Source organism: Pleurodeles waltl, chromosome 4_1 (assembly GCF_031143425.1).
Source record: "Pleurodeles waltl isolate 20211129_DDA chromosome 4_1, aPleWal1.hap1.20221129, whole genome shotgun sequence".
Classification (NCBI taxonomy): domain Eukaryota; kingdom Metazoa; phylum Chordata; class Amphibia; order Caudata; family Salamandridae; genus Pleurodeles; species Pleurodeles waltl.
In genome coordinates, this window is record NC_090442.1 from 76,214,559 (window position 1) to 76,232,036 (window position 17,478).

Below are 17,478 nucleotides of genomic sequence, written 5' to 3' on the forward strand. Positions count from 1 at the left end.
ATTAGAAGCAATGCTTGTTAATAAATCCATGCCGTAAAACATTATCTGTGTGCTGCACACTACAGAATGTTATAAGATGTATTAAAGTACACAGTATCATGCTGTGTACACAAATTTCAATTTGTCCCTGTGTGCCAATGTACGAACTCTTGTTTTACTCGAATTGATCCATGGTGCAGTTACTGGGCGTGAGTGTGAAAACTGTTAATTTTAACACAACAGTCTTAAGGATGCACATAAAACTTTGAGCTATTTTGTTTAAATAGTCGTTTTAGTGTGAAATACTTTCAATAAATCCCCAAGAATTGTAGAAAGTGATATAGAAAGAAATTGAAAGCTTCTTTCATGTGTGAAGGGGGCACCCAGATTGATCCATGGTGCAGTTACTGGGTGTGAGTGTGAAAACTGTTAATTTTCAACAAGAGTCATAAGGATGCACACAAAACTTTGAGCTATTTTGCTTAATTAGTCGTTTTAGTGTGACATACTTTCAAAAAATCCCCAAGAATTTAAAAAAGCGATACAGAAAGAAATTGACAGCTTCTTTAAAGTATTAAGGGGGCACCCGGATTTGAACCAGGGACCTCTTGACCTGCAGTCAAATGCTCTACCACTGAGCTATACCCCCTTGTTGTACTATCTGGAAGTGGATGGACTAGAAACTGCTGCTGTGGATCTCATCAGAACGGCTTCCTCTTTTATAGGCTCTCTATACCACCTGCTGATTTATTAGTCACAGGGTCTGGGACACAGCCTGACTCATGCCCCTGGCTACAAGCTGATGGACACACTCAACACACCTGATGCTTCACTATTCACACCAAAATACATAGCATGACAGCAGGTCCTTGGCCAAGGGTGCCAATTCACTCTCAAGCTTACTCTTGCTTCACTAGTCACAGGGACTGCTATGGAGACCGGCTGCTGGTCCTTTCACACTACCCTCTTACAGACGCAGATAAAACCTAAAACTCTTTTTAATTAGTGGTTTTTCTGTGACATACTTTCAAGAAATCTCCAGAAATTGAAATAAGTAACAGAGAATTATTTTTTTGTTCCTTAAAAGGAGAAGTGGGAAGCAAGACTTGAACTGGGGACCTCTTGATCTGCAGTCACATGCTTTACTGCTGAGCTATACACACCCTCTTTTCCTGAAATATGCCTTCACACACACCTTATTACTGCGAGCAGCAGGGTGTAGAGTGCAGACGTCACATATAATACCATGGACTCTGACTAGCACTGAGTTATACCTACTCTGGGATTCCAGCTGTGGGACTAGCTTACTCTCTTGTCTACTCACCATGCTGGAAGTGAGAGTGAGTCTTACTCTCTTCTGCAATCACTCTGTGCCCTAAATTTCAGTCTTAGTCTCTCGTCTGCTCACTCTCTGCAGTAAGTGTGCAAAGCTGTCAGTGACTCAGCCAGTCTAAGCCTCCTAGCTCATTTAAAAATACACTGCCTCAGACATTGACAGAACACAACTCTAGTGAGGAAAGACTTCTTTTTAACAGTGCTTTGGTTAGCAGTACCATACAACTCTCACACAGTCACTATCTCTTCTAATCGATGCAAGTTCACATAGATGTCTTTTAAAATGCAATTTCTGTGTCCCTCACGTGGTAATGTCTTTAACAATGCTATATCTTTGTTTTATGGTAAAACAATTTGATATGGTATACATATTGGACCAGTCTTACTGTACATTCTAGTAACGGTAAGCTGGCGTGATACTAGTGAAACACACTGGAAACAGTACACAGGCCAGTCATAGTGTACCAGCATTTGGGTCCAGTTTTGTCTAGCCGACGTTACCTTACATACTAATTACAGTAAATAGGTGTGCTACTGGAGAAAGACACAAGTAACAGCATGCAGGCATTTGTTTCTTACACATATTACTATCAGTAAGCACACATGCTACTGTCCAAACTCAGTTCTAAAACTGCAGAGACTTCTGTTACAGAATAAGGACATTTGTGAAAGCATTACGGGCATACAGTGTCCACACACTCACATCTTTGCTGCTGTACAGGCACACAGTGTTTCTTAAAGCACAACAAATCAGCTGTGCTGTGGTAAATACAGTGGAATTTAGAAACTTGTGATTTGTTTACCTATGTATTTTTTCTTTGCACCTGCAATTTCTGCTATATGCTCAATTATTAGAAGCAATGCTTGTTAATAAATCCATGCCGTAAAACATTATCTGTGTGCTGCACACTACAGAATGTTATAAGATGTATTAAAGTACACAGTATCATGCTGTGTACACAAATTTCAATTTGTCCCTGTGTGCCAATGTACGAACTCTTGTTTTACTCGAATTGATCCATGGTGCAGTTACTGGGCGTGAGTGTGAAAACTGTTAATTTTCGCACAACAGTCTTAAGGATGCACATAAAACTTTGAGCTATTTTGTTTAAATAGTCGTTTTAGTGTGAAATACTTTCAATAAATCCCCAAGAATTGTAGAAAGTGATATAGAAAGAAATTGAAAGCTTCTTTCATGTGTGAAGAGGGCACCCAGATTGATCCATGGTGCAGTTACTGGGTGTGAGTGTGAAAACTGTTAATTTTCAACAAGAGTCATAAGGATGCACATAAAACTTTGAGCTATTTTGCTTAATTAGTCGTTTTAGTGTGACATACTTTCAAAAAATCCCCAAGAATTGAAAAAAGCGATACAGAAAGAAATTGACAGCTTCTTTAAAGTATTAAGGGGGCACCCGGATTTGAACCAGGGACCTCTTGACCTACAGTCAAATGCTCTACCACGGAGTTATACCGCCTTGTTGTACTATCTGGAAGTGGATGGACTAGAAACTGCTGCTGTGGATCTCATCAGAACGGCTTCCTCTTTTATAGGCTCTCTATACCACCTGCTGATTTATTAGTCACAGGGTCTGGGACACAGCCTGACTCATGCCCCTGGCTACAAGCTGATGGACACACTCAACACACCTGATGCTTCACTATTCACACCAAAATACATAGCATGACAGCAGGTCCTAGGCCAAGGGTGCCAATTCACTCTCAAGCTTACTCTTGCTTCACTAGTCACAGGGACTGCTATGGAGACCGGCTGCTGGTCCTTTCACACAACCCTCTTACGGACGCAGAGAAAACCTAAAACTCTTTTTAATTAGTGGTTTTTCTGTGACATACTTTCAAGAAATCTCCAGAAATTGAAATAAGTAACAGAGAATTTTTTTTTTGTTCCTTAAAAGGAGAAGTGGGAAGCAGGACTTGAGCTGGGGACCTCTTGATCTGCAGTCACATACTGTACTGCTGAGCTATACACATCCTCTTTTCCTGAAATATGCCTTCACACACACCTTATTACTGCGAGCAGCAGGCTGTAGAGTGCAGACGTCACATATAATACCATGGACTCTGACTAGCACTGAGTTATACCTACTCTGGGATTCCAGCTGTGGGACTAGCTTACTCTCTTGTCTACTCACCATGCTGGAAGTGAGAGTGAGTCTTACTCTCTTCTGCAATCACTCTGTGCCCTAAATTTCAGTCTTGTTCTCTCGTCTGCTCACTCTCTGCAGTAAGTGTGCAAAGCTGTCAGTGACTCAGCCAGTCTAAGCCTCCTAGCTCATTTAAAAATCCACTGCCTCAGACATTGACAGAACACAACTCTAGTGAGGAAAGACTTCTTTTTAACAGTGCTTTGGTTAGCAGTACCATACAACTCTCACACAGTCACTATCTCTTCTAATCGATGCAAGTTCACATAGATGTCTTTTAAAATGCAATTTCTGTGTCCCTCACGTGGTAATGTCTTTAACAATGCTATATCTTTGTTTTATGGTAAAACAATTTGATATGGTAGACATATTGGACCAGTCTTACTGTACATTCTAGTAACGGTAAGCTGGCGTGATACTAGTGAAACACACTGGAAACAATACACAGGCCAGTCACAGTGTACCAGCATTTGGGTCCATTTATGTCTAGCCGACGTTACCTTACATACTAATTACAGTAAATAGGTGTGCTACTGGAGAAAGACACAAGTAACAGCATGCAGGCATTTGTTTCTTACACATATTACTATCAGTAAGCACACATGCTACTGTCCAAAGTCAGTTCTAAAACTGCAGAGACTTCTGGTACAATATAAGGACATTTGTGAAAGCATTACGGGCATACAGTGTCCACACACTCACATCTTTGCTGCTGTACAGGCACACAGTGTTTCTTAAAGCACAACAAATCAGCTGTGCTGTGGTAAATACAGTGGCATTTAGAAACTTGTGATTTGTTTACCTATGTATTTTTTCTTTGCACCTGCAATTTCTGCTATATGCTGAATTATTAGAAGCAATGCTTGTTAATAAATCCATGCCGTAAAACATTATCTGTGTGCTGCACACTACAGAATGTAGAAAGATGTATTAAAGTACACAGTATCATGCTGTGTACACAAATTTCAATTTGTCCCTGTGTGCCAATGTACGAACTCTTGTTTTACTCGAATTGATCCATGGTGCAGTTACTGGGCGTGAGTGTGAAAACTGTTAATTTTCGCACAACAGTCTTAAGGATGCACATAAAACTTTGAGCTATTTTGTTTAAACAGTCGTTTTAGTGTGAAATACTTTCAATAAATCCCCAAGAATTGTAGAAAGTGATATAGAAAGAAATTGAAAGCTTCTTTCATGTGTGAAGGGGGCACCCAGATTGATCCATGGTGCAGTTACTGGGTGTGAGTGTGAAAACTGTTAATTTTCAACAAGAGTCATAAGGATGCACATAAAACTTTGAGCTATTTTGCTTAATTAGTCGTTTTATTGTGACATACTTTCAAAAAAAACCCAAGAATTGAAAAAAGCGATACAGAAAGAAATTGACAGCTTCTTTAAAGTATTAAGGGGGCACCCGGATTTGAACCAGGGACCTCTTGATCTGCAGTCAAACGCTCTACCACTGAGCTACCCCCCCTTGTTGTACTATGTGGAAGTGGATGGACTAGAAACTGCTGCTGTGGATCTCATCAGAACGGCTTCCTCTTTTATAGGCTCTCTATACCACCTGCTGATTTATTAGTCACAGGGTCTGGGACACAGCCTGACTCATGCCCCTGGCGACAAGCTGATGGACACACTCAACACACCTGATGCTTCACTATTCACACCAAAATACATAGCATGACAGCAGGTCCTAGGCCAAGGGTGCCAATTCACTCTCAAGCTTACTCTTGCTTCACTAGTCACAGGGACTGCTATGGAGACCGGCTGCTGGTCCTTTCACACAACCCTCTTACGGACGCAGATAAAACCTAAAACTCTTTTTAATTAGTGGTTTTTCTCTGACATACTTTCAAGAAATCTCCAGAAATTGAAATAAGTAACAGAGAATTTTTTTTTTGTTCCTTAAAAGGAGAAGTGGGAAGCAAGACTTGAACTGGGGACCTCTTGATCTGCAATCACATACTTAACTGCTGAGCTATACACATCCTCTTTACCTGAAACATGCCTTCACACACACCTTATTACTGCGAGCAGCAGGCTGAAGAGTGCAGACGTCACATATAATACCATGGACTCTGACTAGCACTGAGTTATACCTACTCTGGGATTCCAGCTGTGGGACTAGCTTACTCTCTTGTCTACTCACCATGCTGGAAGTGAGAGTGAGTCTTACTCTCTTCTGCAATCACTCTGTGCCCTAAATTTCAGTCTTAGTCTCTCGTCTGCTCACTCTCTGCAGTAAGTGTGCAAAGCTGTCAGTGACTCAGCCAGTCTAAGCCTCCTAGCTCATTTAAAAATCCACTGCCTCAGACATTGACAGAACACAACTCTAGTGAGGAAAGACTTATTTTTAACAGTGCTTTGGTTAGCAGTACCATACAACTCTCACACAGTCACTATCTCTTCTAATCGATGCAAGTTCACATAGATGTCTTTTAAAATGCAATTTCTGTGTCCCTCACGTGGTAATGTCTTTAACAATGCTATATCTTTGTTTTATGGTAAAACAATTTGATATGGTATACATATTGGACCAGTCTTACTGTACATTCTAGTAACGGTAAGCTGGCGTGATACTAGTGAAACACACTGGAAACAGTACACAGGCCAGTCATAGTGTACCAGCATTTGGGTCCAGTTTTGTCTAGCCGACGTTACCTTACATACTAATTACAGTAAATAGGTGTGCTACTGGAGAAAGACACAAGTAACATCATGCAGGCATTTGTTTCTTACACATATTACTATCAGTAAGCACACATGCTACTGTCCAAACTCAGTTCTAAAACTGCAGAGACTTCTGTTACAGTATAAGGACATTTGTGAAAGCATTACGGGCATACAGTGTCCACACACTCACATCTTTGCTGCTGTACAGGCACACAGTGTTTCTTAAAGCACAACAAATCAGCTGTGCTGTGGTAAATACAGTGGAATTTAGAAACTTGTGATTTGTTTACCTATGTATTTTTTCTTTGCACCTGCAATTTCTGCTATATGCTCAATTATTAGAAGCAATGCTTGTTAATAAATCCATGCCGTAAAACATTATCTGTGTGCTGCACACTACAGAATGTAGAAAGATGTATTAAAGTACACAGTATCATGCTGTGTACACAAATTTCAATTTGTCCCTGTGTGCCAATGTACGAACTCTTGTTTTACTCGAATTGATCCATGGTGCAGTTACTGGGCGTGAGTGTGAAAACTGTTAATTTTCGCACAACAGTCTTAAGGATGCACATAAAACTTTGAGCTATTTTGTTTAAATAGTCGTTTTAGTGTGAAATACTTTCAATAAATCCCCAAGAATTGTAGAAAGTGATATAGAAAGAAATTGAAAGCTTCTTTCATGTGTGAAGGGGGCACCCAGATTGATCCATGGTGCAGTTACTGGGTGTGAGTGTGAAAACTGTTAATTTTCAACAAGAGTCATAAGGATGCACATAAAACTTTGAGCTATTTTGCTTAATTAGTCGTTTTAGTGTGACATACTTTCAAAAAATCCCCAAGAATTGAAAAAAGCGATACAGAAAGAAATTGACAGCTTCTTTAAAGTATTAAGGGGGCACCCGGATTTGAATCAAGGACCTCTTGATCTGCAATCAAATGCTCTACCACTGAGCTATACCCCCTTGTTGTACTATCTGGAAGTGGATGGACTAGAAACTGCTGCTGTGGATCTCATCAGAACGGCTTCCTCTTTTATAGGCTCTCTATACCACCTGCTGATTTATTAGTCACAGGGCCTGGGACACAGCCTGACTCATGCCCCTGGCTACAAGCTGATGGACACACTCAACACACCTGTTGCTTCACTATTCACACCAAAATACATAGCATGACAGCAGGTCCTAGGCCAAGGGTGCCAATTCACTCTCAAGCTTACTCTTGCTTCACTAGTCACAGGGACTGCTATGGAGACCGGCTGCTGGTCCTTTCACACAACCCTCTTACGGACGCAGATAAAACCTAAAACTCTTTTTAATTAGTGGTTTTTCTGTGACATACTTTCAAGAAATCTCCAGAAATTGAAATAAGTAACAGGGAATTTTTTTTTTGTTCCTTAAAAGGAGAAGTGGGAAGCAAGACTTGAACTGGGGACCTCTTGATCTGCAGTCACATACTTTACTGCTGAGCTATACACATCCTCTTTTCCTGAAATATGCCTTCACACACACCTTATTACTGCGAGCAGCAGGCTGCAGAGTACAGACGTCACATATAATACCATGGACTCTGACTAGCACTGAGTTATACCTACTCTGGGATTCCAGCTGTGGGACTAGCTTACTCTCTTGTCTACTCACCATGCTGGAAGTGAGAGTGAGTCTTACTCTCTTCTGCAATCACTCTGTGCCCTAAATTTCAGTCTTAGTCTCTCGTCTGCTCACTCTCTGCAGTAAGTGTGCAAAGCTGTCAGTGACTCAGCCAGTCTAAGCCTCCTAGCTCATTTAAAAATCCACTGCCTCAGACATTGACAGAACACAACTCTAGTGAGGAAAGACTTCTTTTTAACAGTGCTTTGGTTAGCAGTACCATACAACTCTCACACAGTCACTATCTCTTCTAATCGATGCAAGTTCACATAGATGTCTTTTAAAATGCAATTTCTGTGTCCCTCACGTGGTAATGTCTTTAACAATGCTATATCTTTGTTTTATGGTGAAACAATTTGATATGGTATACATATTGGACCAGTCTTACTGTACATTCTAGTAACGGTAAGCTGGCGTGATACTAGTGAAACACACTGGAAACAGTACACAGGCCAGTCACAGTGTACCAGCATTTGGGTCCAGTTTTGTCTAGCCGACGTTACCTTACATACTAATTACAGTAAATAGGTGTGCTACTGGAGAAAGACACAAGTAACAGCATGCAGGCATTTGTTTCTTACACATATTACTATCAGTAAGCACACATGCTACTGTCCAAACTCAGTTCTAAAACTGCAGAGACTTCTGTTACAGTATAAGGACATTTGTGAAAGCATTACGGGCATACAGTGTCCACACACTCACATCTTTGCTGCTGTACAGGCACACAGTGTTTCTTAAAGCACAACAAATCAGCTGTGCTGTGGTAAATACAGTGGAATTTAGAAACTTGTGATTTGTTTACCTATGTATTTTTTCTTTGCACCTGCAATTTCTGCTATATGCTCAATTATTAGAAGCAATGCTTGTTAATAAATCCATGCCGTAAAACATTATCTGTGTGCTGCACACTACAGAATGTTATAAGATGTATTAAAGTACACAGTATCATGCTGTGTACACAAATTTCAATTTGTCCCTGTGTGCCAATGTACGAACTCTTGTTTTACTCGAATTGATCCATGGTGCAGTTACTGGGCGTGAGTGTGAAAACTGTTAATTTTAACACAACAGTCTTAAGGATGCACATAAAACTTTGAGCTATTTTGTTTAAATAGTCGTTTTAGTGTGAAATACTTTCAATAAATCCCCAAGAATTGTAGAAAGTGATATAGAAAGAAATTGAAAGCTTCTTTCATGTGTGAAGGGGGCACCCAGATTGATCCATGGTGCAGTTACTGGGTGTGAGTGTGAAAACTGTTAATTTTCAACAAGAGTCATAAGGATGCACATAAAACTTTGAGCTATTTTGCTTAATTAGTCGTTTTAGTGTGACATACTTTCAAAAAATCCCCAAGAATTTAAAAAAGCGATACAGAAAGAAATTGACAGCTTCTTTAAAGTATTAAGGGGGCACCCGGATTTGAACCAGGGACCTCTTGACCTGCAGTCAAATGCTCTACCACTGAGCTATACCCCCTTGTTGTACTATCTGGAAGTGGATGGACTAGAAACTGCTGCTGTGGATCTCATCAGAACGGCTTCCTCTTTTATAGGCTCTCTATACCACCTGCTGATTTATTAGTCACAGGGTCTGGGACACAGCCTGACTCATGCCCCTGGCTACAAGCTGATGGACACACTCAACACACCTGATGCTTCACTATTCACACCAAAATACATAGCATGACAGCAGGTCCTTGGCCAAGGGTGCCAATTCACTCTCAAGCTTACTCTTGCTTCACTAGTCACAGGGACTGCTATGGAGACCGGCTGCTGGTCCTTTCACACTACCCTCTTACAGACGCAGATAAAACCTAAAACTCTTTTTAATTAGTGGTTTTTCTGTGACATACTTTCAAGAAATCTCCAGAAATTGAAATAAGTAACAGAGAATTATTTTTTTGTTCCTTAAAAGGAGAAGTGGGAAGCAAGACTTGAACTGGGGACCTCTTGATCTGCAGTCACATGCTTTACTGCTGAGCTATACACACCCTCTTTTCCTGAAATATGCCTTCACACACACCTTATTACTGCGAGCAGCAGGGTGTAGAGTGCAGACGTCACATATAATACCATGGACTCTGACTAGCACTGAGTTATACCTACTCTGGGATTCCAGCTGTGGGACTAGCTTACTCTCTTGTCTACTCACCATGCTGGAAGTGAGAGTGAGTCTTACTCTCTTCTGCAATCACTCTGTGCCCTAAATTTCAGTCTTAGTCTCTCGTCTGCTCACTCTCTGCAGTAAGTGTGCAAAGCTGTCAGTGACTCAGCCAGTCTAAGCCTCCTAGCTCATTTAAAAATACACTGCCTCAGACATTGACAGAACACAACTCTAGTGAGGAAAGACTTCTTTTTAACAGTGCTTTGGTTAGCAGTACCATACAACTCTCACACAGTCACTATCTCTTCTAATCGATGCAAGTTCACATAGATGTCTTTTAAAATGCAATTTCTGTGTCCCTCACGTGGTAATGTCTTTAACAATGCTATATCTTTGTTTTATGGTAAAACAATTTGATATGGTATACATATTGGACCAGTCTTACTGTACATTCTAGTAACGGTAAGCTGGCGTGATACTAGTGAAACACACTGGAAACAGTACACAGGCCAGTCATAGTGTACCAGCATTTGGGTCCAGTTTTGTCTAGCCGACGTTACCTTACATACTAATTACAGTAAATAGGTGTGCTACTGGAGAAAGACACAAGTAACAGCATGCAGGCATTTGTTTCTTACACATATTACTATCAGTAAGCACACATGCTACTGTCCAAACTCAGTTCTAAAACTGCAGAGACTTCTGTTACAGAATAAGGACATTTGTGAAAGCATTACGGGCATACAGTGTCCACACACTCACATCTTTGCTGCTGTACAGGCACACAGTGTTTCTTAAAGCACAACAAATCAGCTGTGCTGTGGTAAATACAGTGGAATTTAGAAACTTGTGATTTGTTTACCTATGTATTTTTTCTTTGCACCTGCAATTTCTGCTATATGCTCAATTATTAGAAGCAATGCTTGTTAATAAATCCATGCCGTAAAACATTATCTGTGTGCTGCACACTACAGAATGTTATAAGATGTATTAAAGTACACAGTATCATGCTGTGTACACAAATTTCAATTTGTCCCTGTGTGCCAATGTACGAACTCTTGTTTTACTCGAATTGATCCATGGTGCAGTTACTGGGCGTGAGTGTGAAAACTGTTAATTTTCGCACAACAGTCTTAAGGATGCACATAAAACTTTGAGCTATTTTGTTTAAATAGTCGTTTTAGTGTGAAATACTTTCAATAAATCCCCAAGAATTGTAGAAAGTGATATAGAAAGAAATTGAAAGCTTCTTTCATGTGTGAAGAGGGCACCCAGATTGATCCATGGTGCAGTTACTGGGTGTGAGTGTGAAAACTGTTAATTTTCAACAAGAGTCATAAGGATGCACATAAAACTTTGAGCTATTTTGCTTAATTAGTCGTTTTAGTGTGACATACTTTCAAAAAATCCCCAAGAATTGAAAAAAGCGATACAGAAAGAAATTGACAGCTTCTTTAAAGTATTAAGGGGGCACCCGGATTTGAACCAGGGACCTCTTGACCTACAGTCAAATGCTCTACCACGGAGCTATACCGCCTTGTTGTACTATCTGGAAGTGGATGGACTAGAAACTGCTGCTGTGGATCTCATCAGAACGGCTTCCTCTTTTATAGGCTCTCTATACCACCTGCTGATTTATTAGTCACAGGGTCTGGGACACAGCCTGACTCATTCCCCTGGCTACAAGCTGATGGACACACTCAACACACCTGATGCTTCACTATTCACACCAAAATACATAGCATGACAGCAGGTCCTAGGCCAAGGGTGCCAATTCACTCTCAAGCTTACTCTTGCTTCACTAGTCACAGGGACTGCTATGGAGACCGGCTGCTGGTCCTTTCACACAACCCTCTTACGGACGCAGATAAAACCTAAAACTCTTTTTAATTAGTGGTTTTTCTGTGACATACTTTCAAGAAATCTCCAGAAATTGAAATAAGTAACAGAGAATTTTTTTTGTTCCTTAAAAGGAGAAGTGGGAAGCAAGACTTGAACTGGGGACCTCTTGATCTGCAGTCACATACTTTACTGCTGAGCTATACACATCCTCTTTTCCTGAAATATGCCTTCACACACACCTTATTACTGCGAGCAGCAGGCTGTAGAGTGCAGACGTCACATATAATACCATGGACTCTGACTAGCACTGAGTTATACCTACTCTGGGATTCCAGCTGTGGGACTAGCGTACTCTCTTGTCTACTCACCATGCTGGAAGTGAGAGTGAGTCTTACTCTCTTCTGCAATCACTCTGTGCCATAAATTTCAGTCTTAGTCTCTCGTCTGCTCACTCTCTGCAGTAAGTGTGCAAAGCTGTCAGTGACTCAGCCAGTCTAAGCCTCCTAGCTCATTTAAAAATACACTGCCTCAGACATTGACAGAACACAACTCTAGTGAGGAAAGACTTCTTTTTAACAGTGCTTTGGTTAGCAGTACCATACAACTCTCACACAGTCACTATCTCTTCTAATCGATGCAAGTTCACATAGATGTCTTTTAAAATGCAATTTCTGTGTCCCTCACGTGGTAATGTCTTTAACAATGCTATATCTTTGTTTTATGGTAAAACAATTTGATATGGTATACATATTGGACCAGTCTTACTGTACATTCTAGTAACGGTAAGCTGGCGTGATACTAGTGAAACACACTGGAAACAGTACACAGGCCAGTCATAGTGTACCAGCATTTGGGTCCAGTTTTGTCTAGCCGACGTTACCTTACATACTAATTACAGTAAATAGGTGTGCTACTGGAGAAAGACACAAGTAACAGCATGCAGGCATTTGTTTCTTACACATATTACTATCAGTAAGCACACATGCTACTGTCCAAACTCAGTTCTAAAACTGCAGAGACTTCTGTTACAGAATAAGGACATTTGTGAAAGCATTACGGGCATACAGTGTCCACACACTCACATCTTTGCTGCTGTACAGGCACACAGTGTTTCTTAAAGCACAACAAATCAGCTGTGCTGTGGTAAATACAGTGGAATTTAGAAACTTGTGATTTGTTTACCTATGTATTTTTTCTTTGCACCTGCAATTTCTGCTATATGCTCAATTATTAGAAGCAATGCTTGTTAATAAATCCATGCCGTAAAACATTATCTGTGTGCTGCACACTACAGAATGTTATAAGATGTATTAAAGTACACAGTATCATGCTGTGTACACAAATTTCAATTTGTCCCTGTGTGCCAATGTACGAACTCTTGTTTTACTCGAATTGATCCATGGTGCAGTTACTGGGCGTGAGTGTGAAAACTGTTAATTTTCGCACAACAGTCTTAAGGATGCACATAAAACTTTGAGCTATTTTGTTTAAATAGTCGTTTTAGTGTGAAATACTTTCAATAAATCCCCAAGAATTGTAGAAAGTGATATAGAAAGAAATTGAAAGCTTCTTTCATGTGTGAAGAGGGCACCCAGATTGATCCATGGTGCAGTTACTGGGTGTGAGTGTGAAAACTGTTAATTTTCAACAAGAGTCATAAGGATGCACATAAAACTTTGAGCTATTTTGCTTAATTAGTCGTTTTAGTGTGACATACTTTCAAAAAATCCCCAAGAATTGAAAAAAGCGATACAGAAAGAAATTGACAGCTTCTTTAAAGTATTAAGGGGGCACCCGGATTTGAACCAGGGACCTCTTGACCTACAGTCAAATGCTCTACCACGGAGCTATACCGCCTTGTTGTACTATCTGGAAGTGGATGGACTAGAAACTGCTGCTGTGGATCTCATCAGAACGGCTTCCTCTTTTATAGGCTCTCTATACCACCTGCTGATTTATTAGTCACAGGGTCTGGGACACAGCCTGACTCATGCCCCTGGCTACAAGCTGATGGACACACTCAACACACCTGATGCTTCACTATTCACACCAAAATACATAGCATGACAGCAGGTCCTAGGCCAAGGGTGCCAATTCACTCTCAAGCTTACTCTTGCTTCACTAGTCACAGGGACTGCTATGGAGACCGGCTGCTGGTCCTTTCACACAACCCTCTTACGGACGCAGATAAAACCTAAAACTCTTTTTAATTAGTGGTTTTTCTGTGACATACTTTCAAGAAATCTCCAGAAATTGAAATAAGTAACAGAGAATTTTTTTTGTTCCTTAAAAGGAGAAGTGGGAAGCAAGACTTGAACTGGGGACCTCTTGATCTGCAGTCACATACTTTACTGCTGAGCTATACACATCCTCTTTTCCTGAAATATGCCTTCACACACACCTTATTACTGCGAGCAGCAGGCTGTAGAGTGCAGACGTCACATATAATAACATGGACTCTGACTAGCACTGAGTTATACCTACTCTGGGATTCCAGCTGTGGGACTAGCGTACTCTCTTGTCTACTCACCATGCTGGAAGTGAGAGTGAGTCTTACTCTCTTCTGCAATCACTCTGTGCCATAAATTTCAGTCTTAGTCTCTCGTCTGCTCACTCTCTGCAGTAAGTGTGCAAAGCTGTCAGTGACTCAGCCAGTCTAAGCCTCCTAGCTCATTTAAAAATCCACTGCCTCAGACATTGACAGAACACAACTCTAGTGAGGAAAGACTTCTTTTTAACAGTGCTTTGGTTAGCAGTACCATACAACTCTCACACAGTCACTATCTCTTCTAATCGATGCAAGTTCACATAGATGTCTTTTAAAATGCAATTTCTGTGTCCCTCACGTGGTAATGTCTTTAACAATGCTATATCTTTGTTTTATGGTAAAACAATTTGATATGGTATACATATTGGACCAGTCTTACTGTACATTCTAGTAACGGTAAGCTGGCGTGATACTAGTGAAACACACTGGAAACAGTACACAGGCCAGTCACAGTGTACCAGCATTTGGGTCCAGTTTTGTCTAGCCGACGTTACCTTACATACTAATTACAGTAAATAGGTGTGCTACTGGAGAAAGACACAAGTAACAGCATGCAGGCATTTGTTTCTTACACATATTACTATCAGTAAGCACACATGCTACTGTCCAAACTCAGTTCTAAAACTGCAGAGACTTCTGTTACAGTATAAGGACATTTGTGAAAGCATTACGGGCATACAGTGTCCACACACTCACATCTTTGCTGCTGTACAGGCACACAGTGTTTCTTAAAGCACAACAAATCAGCTGTGCTGTGGTAAATACAGTGGAATTTAGAAACTTGTGATTTGTTTACCTATGTATTTTTTCTTTGCACCTGCAATTTCTGCTATATGCTCAATTATTAGAAGCAATGCTTGTTAATAAATCCATGCCGTAAAACATTATCTGTGTGCTGCACACTACAGAATGTAGAAAGATGTATTAAAGTACACAGTATCATGCTGTGTACACAAATTTCAATTTGTCCCTGTGTGCCAATGTACGAACTCTTGTTTTACTCGAATTGATCCATGGTGCAGTTACTGGGCGTGAGTGTGAAAACTGTTAATTTTCGCACAACAGTCTTAAGGATGCACATAAAACTTTGAGCTATTTTGTTTAAATAGTCGTTTTAGTGTGAAATACTTTCAATAAATCCCCAAGAATTGTAGAAAGTGATATAGAAAGAAATTGAAAGCTTCTTTCATGTGTGAAGGGGGCACCCAGATTGATCCATGGTGCAGTTACTGGGTGTGAGTGTGAAAACTGTTAATTTTCAACAAGAGTCATAAGGATGCACATAAAACTTTGAGCTATTTTGCTTAATTAGTCGTTTTAGTGTGACATACTTTCAAAAAATCCCCAAGAATTGAAAAAAGCGATACAGAAAGAAATTGACAGCTTCTTTAAAGCATTAAGGGGGCAACCGGATTTGAACCAGGGACCTCTTGATTTGCAGTCAAATGCTCTACCACTGAGCTATGCCCCCTTGTTGTACTATCTGGAAGTGGATGGACTAGAAACTGCTGCTGTGGATCTCATCAGAACGGCTTCCTCTTTTATAGGCTCTCTATACCACCTGCTGATTTATTAGTCACAGGGTCTGGGACACAGCCTGACTCATGCCCCTGGCTACAAGCTGATGGACACACTCAACACACCTGATGCTTCACTATTCACACCAAAATACATAGCATGACAGCAGGTCCTAGGCCAAGGGTGCCAATTCACTCTCAAGCTTACTCTTGCTTCACTAGTCACAGGGACTGCTATGGAGACCGGCTGCTGGTCCTTTCACACAACCCTCTTACGGACGCAGATAAAACCTAAAACTCTTTTTAATTAGTGGTTTTTCTGTGACATACTTTCAAGAAATCTCCAGAAATTGAAAAAAGTAACAGAGAATTTTTTTTTTGTTCCTTAAAAGGAGAAGTGGGAAGCAGGACTTGAGCTGGGGACCTCTTGATCTGCAGTCACATACTTTACTGCTGAGCTATACACATCCTCTTTTCCTGAAATATGCGTTCACACACACCTTATTACTGCGAGCAGCAGGCTGTAGAGTGCAGACGTCACATATAATACCATGGACTCTGACTAGCACTGAGTTATACCTACTCTGGGATTCCAGCTGTGGGACTAGCTTACTCTCTTGTCTACTCACCATGCTGGAAGTGAGAGTGAGTCTTACTCTCTTCTGCAATCACTCTGTGCCCTAAATTTCAGTCTTAGTCTCTCGTCTGCTCACTCTCTGCAGTAAGTGTGCAAAGCTGTCAGTGACTCAGCCAGTCTAAGCCTCCTAGCTCATTGAAAAATCCACTGCCTCAGACATTGACAGAACACAACTCTAGTGAGGAAAGACTTCTTTTTAACAGTGCTTTGGTTAGCAGTACCATACAACTCTCACACAGTCACTATCTCTTCTAATCGATGCAAGTTCACATAGATGTCTTTTAAAATGCAATTTCTGTGTCCCTCACGTGGTAATGTCTTTAACAATGCTATATCTTTGTTTTATGGTAAAACAATTTGATATGGTATACATATTGGACCAGTCTTACTGTACATTCTAGTAACGGTAAGCTGGCGTGATACTAGTGAAACACACTGGAAACAGTACACAGGCCAGTCACAGTGTACCAGCATTTGGGTCCAGTTTTGTCTAGCCGACGTTACCTTACATACTAATTACAGTAAATAGGTGTGCTACTGGAGAAAGACACAAGTAACAGCATGCAGGCATTTGTTTCTTACACATATTACTATCAGTAAGCACACATGCTACTGTCCAAACTCAGTTCTAAAACTGCAGAGACTTCTGTTACAGTATAAGGACATTTGTGAAAGCATTACGGGCATACAGTGTCCACACACTCACATCTTTGCTGCTGTACAGGCACACAGTGTTTCTTAAAGCACAACAAATCAGCTGTGCTGTGGTAAATACAGTGGAATTTAGAAACTTGTGATTTGTTTACCTATGTATTTTTTCTTTGCACCTGCAATTTCTGCTATATGCTCAATTATTAGAAGCAATGCTTGTTAATAAATCCATGCCGTAAAACATTATCTGTGTGCTGCACACTACAGAATGTAGAAAGATGTATTAAAGTACACAGTATCATGCTGTGTACACAAATTTCAATTTGTCCCTGTGTGCCAATGTACGAACTCTTGTTTTACTCGAATTGATCC

General features: G+C 40.5%; 5 non-coding genes across 5 annotated transcripts; all 5 read right to left on the reverse strand.

Moving 5' to 3' along the window:
* Nucleotides 1-556: 556 nt before the first annotated feature.
* TRNAC-GCA (transfer RNA cysteine (anticodon GCA)) lies at nt 557-628 on the reverse strand. Its single transcript has one exon. It is a non-coding gene; the product is annotated as a tRNA-Cys (tRNA).
* Nucleotides 629-4,884: 4,256 nt separating this feature from the next.
* TRNAC-GCA (transfer RNA cysteine (anticodon GCA)) lies at nt 4,885-4,956 on the reverse strand. The gene has a single exon. It is a non-coding gene; the product is annotated as a tRNA-Cys (tRNA).
* A 2,092-nt stretch (nt 4,957-7,048) lies between these two features.
* Nucleotides 7,049-7,120, reverse strand: TRNAC-GCA (transfer RNA cysteine (anticodon GCA)). Its single transcript has one exon. It is a non-coding gene; the product is annotated as a tRNA-Cys (tRNA).
* A 2,092-nt stretch (nt 7,121-9,212) lies between these two features.
* TRNAC-GCA (transfer RNA cysteine (anticodon GCA)) lies at nt 9,213-9,284 on the reverse strand. The gene has a single exon. It is a non-coding gene; the product is annotated as a tRNA-Cys (tRNA).
* Nucleotides 9,285-15,700: 6,416 nt separating this feature from the next.
* TRNAC-GCA (transfer RNA cysteine (anticodon GCA)) lies at nt 15,701-15,772 on the reverse strand. Its single transcript has one exon. It is a non-coding gene; the product is annotated as a tRNA-Cys (tRNA).
* Between the last annotated feature and the right edge of the window lie 1,706 nt (nt 15,773-17,478).